The sequence below is a fragment of the Rousettus aegyptiacus genome, unplaced genomic scaffold (genome assembly GCF_014176215.1).
Source record: "Rousettus aegyptiacus isolate mRouAeg1 unplaced genomic scaffold, mRouAeg1.p scaffold_m13_p_18, whole genome shotgun sequence".
In the NCBI taxonomy this organism is placed as follows: Eukaryota; Metazoa; Chordata; class Mammalia; order Chiroptera; family Pteropodidae; genus Rousettus; species Rousettus aegyptiacus.
Genome location: NW_023416293.1, coordinates 4363408 through 4369388, shown reverse-complemented (window position 1 = coordinate 4369388; position 5981 = coordinate 4363408). Strand labels below are relative to the sequence as shown.

At 40.6% G+C, this 5981-nt stretch overlaps 1 long non-coding RNA gene across 1 annotated transcript; it reads right to left on the bottom strand.

The window, feature by feature from the left end:
• Positions 1–1105: 1105 nt before the first annotated feature.
• On the bottom strand, positions 1106–4343 carry LOC107517084. Its single transcript, XR_001598441.2, has 3 exons — positions 3691–4343; positions 2393–2457; positions 1106–1769 (listed from the first exon to the last, which is right to left on the bottom strand). It is a non-coding gene; the product is annotated as an uncharacterized LOC107517084 (long non-coding RNA).
• Positions 4344–5981: the final 1638 nt, after the last annotated feature.

Genomic DNA, 5981 nt, shown 5'->3' with positions numbered 1-5981 from the left:
TTCTTAGCATGACATTCACAGTTTTTATCAATTTAGCCACACAAGACTCTTTAAAACCAATTTCCCGCCATTCCTTTTCCCTCCCTTTTCTCCCCAATCCCTACCCCCTCCCACACTGGCACCTCAGACCGCTGACCATTCCTCTCTCCTGCCATCCTTGCTCACGGGATTGTGGCTTTGCTCACGCTGCGTAGTCTAGTTGGGTTGCCCTTTGCTTTTTCTCCCCACGACTACATAAAACGTTCACTCCATAAGGCTCGGCTCAAAAGTCTCCTCTTCTGGGAAGCCTTCCTGACCTCTTCAGGTTAACAGCTCTCTCTGGACTTTGGTGGCACCTGGCCCAAGTGCCACCAGATCCACACCACAGCCGGCCGGAGCGGTTGGCTGCGGGGCTGGCGGCCTCTCCTCGCTGGAGTTTAACTCCTTAAGAACAGTGATGGTGTCTTACTCGCTTTTGCATTCTGAGGGCCTTGCATTGACTCCTGCCTGGTAACGTTGGTTGACTGACCATGTAGACAGAAGACTGTGAATACGTTTCTGTTTTTAATCTGCTTTTAGGCCAGTCGTTTAACTTAGGCCTCTGTTTCCTTATCTGTAAATTGAGTTAAAATAGCTGATTTATAATATCTTTCTACTTCTAACTTTTTTTTTATATTCTATATTGATTCTCGGAAATCTAGTAAAATAGTATATTTTAACATATCTCCAAACTGGATCATGGATCAAATGGTGCTGTCGATAATGCTGGATGACTGTTGTTAACTTTGACGCTTTTAGTGGCAGCATCTTACCCACCATGAAGTGATAAGATGAAGATGGTAAGATTCTTCTCAATTAACTTTGCCAACAGATGTGATAATGAAGAATTGCACCATTGTAGTCTAAATCTATAATGTAGCAGCAATAGCACATTCTTACATTTTCCTATAAGTTTGTGTCTTTATGTTTCTATCTGTCATGTTTTTTTCTTGTTTTTTTACAATTTAAGGCATAACAAAAGGAAGAAGAATGATAATACTTAGGAAAATATAGTCCATTATTTAGCTGTATAGTCATAATTAAAGCAATCTAGTAATTATTACTTAAATTGTAACTTGCAGTAGTTATTTAGAATCTAAAAAAAAAGTTGTTTATTCAAATACATCAAATTAAAAATACATAATGAAGAATTTTTTCCACATGGAATATGACAAATATTGTTTTTAAACAATGCAAATTATCTATTATATTTTTTGATGTATAAACCCAGAAGTTTCTTTTCCACATGATTACCCTGGGAAAAGTTAGAAATTGAAGCAGTCTATGATAGCTTCTTACCTTCTTTCCAGTTTTACAGCATTTGTTAGCTGGCAACACGCAGAGCCAAATCCACAATTTAGATTTCAGATTTAGTAAGTGGTAAATCATTTGTAAGACCCAAAATACACAAAGCTACGGCAGCGACAATATCCTCCTCAAGCATTTCAGAAAGATCACAAGCACACTGCCAACATGTATTAATCGCTCTATAAAAAGACACACATGAAGGCATGAGCCCCAGAGATCCGACAGTGCCAAAACATTATTAGAATTACTGATAACTGTCAATTAACTCTGAAGCAAAAGCCACTCACGGAATTACACAACAATTAATGATCTTTCAGGATGTCTTCCTATTTTTTAGGAGCTGTTGTCCAAATTAGAGATTTTCTTCCTCCTCCGACTGTGAGCGTTGAATTGGATGGGCCCATTCTGCATGGCTCTTTCTCATATGTGACAGATCAATATTTCTGCCATTAAAATATATATATATCAGAACAGAACCCTGGAACCCCATCTGGCATCTGTTTTTTATGATCTATAAAATGGGAGTAACAGTCTTGGGAAAGAGTCTACCCAGTGAAACTCCTATAAAAACAGGTTTAATTATTTTTTTAACTCAATGGTCTCCCCAAAAAAACCCAGTACATGAAAACCTCTCAGATGATAAGAGGTGATTATGTTTTTGAAGTTTCTTATAACTACTTAAAAATAGGTATCTGATGATAATGTAAAGACATGGTAACGTGGGAAAACCAGGCTATCAAATGGTAGGAACAGAATGAGGCCAATTTTTAAAAATAAGAATATATAAAAATAATGGAGGGATGTGCACAAAAATGTTTACTGAAGTTATCTCTAAATAGTCATGTTATTTTCTTCTATTTACCTTTCTATAATTTCTAAGTTTTCTACAATGAATGTATATTATTTTATAATAAAAATTCATTTTAAAAAATCTTATAAAACAATCGATTATAGGCTTTTTTTCTAAATAACTAGCTCCTCTATGTCAGCTACTTTTTTAATGATTTTATTATCAAACTACTGTGCAAAGTGAAACATATTGGTCTTTTTTTTTTTTGTAACGTACCTTCTTAACTTATTATTGGAATCACCCTCTCATCTAGAGGTTTGGGAGCTGATAGTTTTCACTACCTAAAAGACAACCAAGAACCAATAAATAAGCAAAAAAAAAAATGCATTTGACAAAAAAAATAATAATAACAAGTTGTGGTGAGGATATGGAGAAATTGGAATGTTTATGCACTGATGGTGGGAATATAAAATGGTGTTCCTGCTGTGGGAAACATTATAGAAGTTCCTAAAAAAAAAAAATAGTAATAGAATTACTACGTAATCCAGTAATTCCGCTTCTAGATATATATTCAAAAGAATTAAAAGCAAGGTGTCAAAGACAAAGTCGTACACCCACATTCACAGCAGCATTATTCACAATAGCCAAAAGACAGAAGCAGCCCAACGACGGATGAACGGATAAACAAAATGTGGTCTATACTTTAAAAAGGAGGAATATTCCAGCTGAACAGTATTCGGCTAGAATATTATTCAGCCTCAAAAAGGACGAAAACTCAGACACCTGCTTCAGCACGAACTTTGAGGATATAGTGTTAAGTGAAATAAGCCAGTCACGGAAGGTCAAATATTGTATGATTCACTTACACGAGGGCCCTAGAGTCGTCAGACTCAGAGAGACAGAAAGTGGAATGGTGGTTCCAGGGCCGAAGGGAGGAGGAAATGGAAAGTTGTCATCTAATGGGTATAGAGTTTCAGGTCTGCGAGAGGAAAGAGTTCTGCTGATGGATGGTGACAATGGTCGCCCCACAGTGTGACTGTACCTAATGCCACCAAACTGTACACTTAAACATGAGTAAGATGGTGAATTGTATGTCATATATATTACCACAATTAAAAAGAATAATAATAATAAAAAAGAGTCATTTATGTTGTTTTAAAAATCAGTGTACAGAAAGCTCAGGTACGGAATCCGTATGGGGGCTTGGGCTAGCCCTGAGAATGTGTTCAGTCTTACTTACAAGCCCGTCCTGAGAAGTTTGACATTCTGCTCCCCGGCTCTACACAAATTAAAGTCAGCAAGATAGAAAGAGAAAGTCCTCAAGAGGCAGCTATAAGTGTGACAGCTTGGTAAATCTGCACCTATAAATACAGGTGAGGATGGTAAGGGCTTGTGGGGGGCAGGATGGGTGTCCCACAAATGGCAGAAGTCTTCGACATGGAATCTTAACGGAGTTTCAGTAGCGAGAACCCAGAGCCACATCCAGGTAAGTTAAAGAGAAAAGATTTAGAAAGTTTTAAAAACAAGAAGAAATCTTTAACATTTGGATTCTTAAAGGAATCAGTTTCGGTTACCTGGAAAATTTGCCAGTGTTCACTCACACTGAGACGTTCATTCTCCTGCCCATGCTAGACAAAGGCGGCCTTATGTGTCCACATGCTTGCAGTCATTTGAGTAACCCCACCCAGAGGCCAGCGCCCTCACCTTGGTTACAATCTCTCCCACAAGGCTTCACGCCTTAACGCTCACTCCTGGGCTTCCTTCCCAGGCAGGCACCTCTGCACTCCAGACCTTGGCCTCCCACCTGTGACACACCTGTTACCCCTCCCACAACAACCCCGCCCCACTGGAGGGCAAGAGGGTGCAGCCGAAGTGCTGGGCTCCTCAGAGCTTTGGAGCTTCTTGGGTGCAGCATGGGTGGTCCTTAAGGGAGGAAGTCATGGACACATTGTGATCACACACTTGTCACTCAGCCCTGACATTGATAGGGAATCCCGTCCTTTTTCCCTTCCTCTCTGCTTGGGCCACAGATCATTAAGCGCATTCTACGCATCATCTTTTAAGAAGAGCTAAACGTCACTTTGGGCTGATCCCTTAGCGATCGCCAGAAGCAGAGAGCTATTACTCCATTTGGGACTGGGCGACCTTCTTAGAGAAATCAATTTTGAAGCCCTGGGGCGAAATGACCAGCTTTGCTTCAAAAATGTAATGGCACTGTCTGGCTGGAGGAAAGAGAGAGGGACAGGGAGGGCGAGGGAAGAGAGAGAGAGAGAGAGAGAGAGAGAGAGAGAGAGAGAGAGAGAAGAGGGAGGGAGGGAGGGAGTGGGGAGAGAGAGAGATGGGGGGGCAGGAAGAACATCAAGGTGCACTATAATAGCTTGTAAAGTTTGGAAAGCTGTGTTCAAGCGGACAGGCAGTTAGTTGATCCCTCCAGTCAGCCTGCGGACAGCTCTCCTGGGGCGGGCGCTTCCGGACAGCTCACCCCCTTCAATCAGAGCAGCTTTGCTTCATTAGTTTTAAATTAAGCACACTTTTCTTTGTAAACCCAGAAACAAAAATACGAACATGTTTCCGCTTTAAAATAGTTAAGACGGTAAATTTTATGTTATGTATATATTACCACACACACACAAAAGGTAACATCTGCTAATAGAAAGGTTAGGGACCCCTGGTGACGTTTGTTTTTTGTTTCAAAAGGTCTAACTCATGACCGATTCACATTCTGACCAGAGCGGTAGAAATCAAAGACAAGTGCTTACCAGTTCTCTGGAATATCCTGTTCTGTTCCACTGATTATAGGACTGGCTTAGCCAGTAAATTATATCTTTATTTCTCACTCACAAATCAATGGGAATTATAAGCAAAGAAGCAGGATTTGGACGTTTAGAAAAAGAATAATGCACTGGTAACCTGAACTCTAGCGAATGCTCTTGAACAATTCAGGAAACTGCTAGTTACTTTTTTCACTCCTTGTAAAAGGTCTAAGTTTTCAAAATTCTCAGGTGTCTCCAAACTCTTTTATAGAAGTACCATACACGATATACTACATGCCAACCTATAGATTCATTTGTCTTCAAAGGCAAATAACCTGTGCGCATTGGGCTGCAGAACAAGCAATGGAAACAAATACTTGACTTAATTATAATATTTGATCCAACACGCCTAACCCTGTTTGAAGGAGAGGCGGCCTTGTTCCGTGGACTGACTTCTTGAACAATGAACCATTCATTCTCTTGTGATTGTACCTGAAGGAAAGTCGCTTTTTAAAGCAAGAAATTAGCCTTGTGGTGGTGGGGGGGGGGGGGTGGTGAGGGGGAGGAAAGCTTGGAACAGGTACTGGGGTAGGAAATTGGATCTAGATTAATTCAACATGGGCCACCCAGGACCTAAAAGCCAGTTCTGAATTGAAGTCTCTTATCTAAGTTATAAACTGCTGGCCCTTACTTCTGTTTTTAATGTAGATGAACCATCATCTCACTGAAAGTACCTTACACTAATGGAGACTTTATATGACCAGCACAGCAGGAGGAGCAGAAGGAGGGGCCCAGTGACCTGCCCTCTGTCTTGAAGCCTTGGTAGAGACAGAGCACAGAATTGTCTACACAGCATTGTTCATCTGGATTGAATTCTCCTTAAAATAACTCTGTTTGGGGGGGGGGGGTTTATAGCAAGGAGAAATCCATAATATTGTATAGCCCTATTAACCCAAAATTAGCCGTGCATGTTAAGGTAGGAAGATAGGAGTTTTGGGATGACTAGCGACAGTTCTGGCAGAGAGCCAGTTTGAATGAAGAGCTGACCGTGGGAGAAAGAATACAGATGGAGAACAGCAAGATGAGCCTGCCCGGGAAAGCGGGAAGGGGCA